We start from the raw sequence: 399 nt of genomic DNA, 5'->3' as shown, positions 1-399 counted from the left end.
CTCTTTCTTCCATTGCGGCTTAGGATTTCTTCTAACCCTTTACATGTCTTGTTCTAAACGGAAAGCGTCGTAAATATACATGAACATAATTAGATGGTTATATTGAAACTAAAATCAAATAAAACTAATGTCCCATCACATTCCATGAGAATTCATTCAAATGTGACAGTTTGTTTTTTAATGACCTTAATTTTGTTATGTAGAAAGAAAAACAAAGAAATATGGATAGAAAAGAGGAGTAAAGAGGGTCACAGGGTCAAAAAGTTCTTTTAAGGCTCTTTACAAGTGTCAGGGTTATTAACAAGATAAAGTTTATTGTAGAAATGGAAGATCGTATATCTAATATATTGTACGCAGTAATCATACTGAGTACATGTTACAATAATTCTTTTTTTCATG

This window comes from Diaphorina citri, unplaced genomic scaffold (genome assembly GCF_000475195.1).
Source record: "Diaphorina citri unplaced genomic scaffold, Diaci psyllid genome assembly version 1.1 scaffold922, whole genome shotgun sequence".
Taxonomy (NCBI): domain Eukaryota; kingdom Metazoa; phylum Arthropoda; class Insecta; order Hemiptera; family Psyllidae; genus Diaphorina; species Diaphorina citri.
This window is presented reverse-complemented; position numbering follows the sequence as displayed.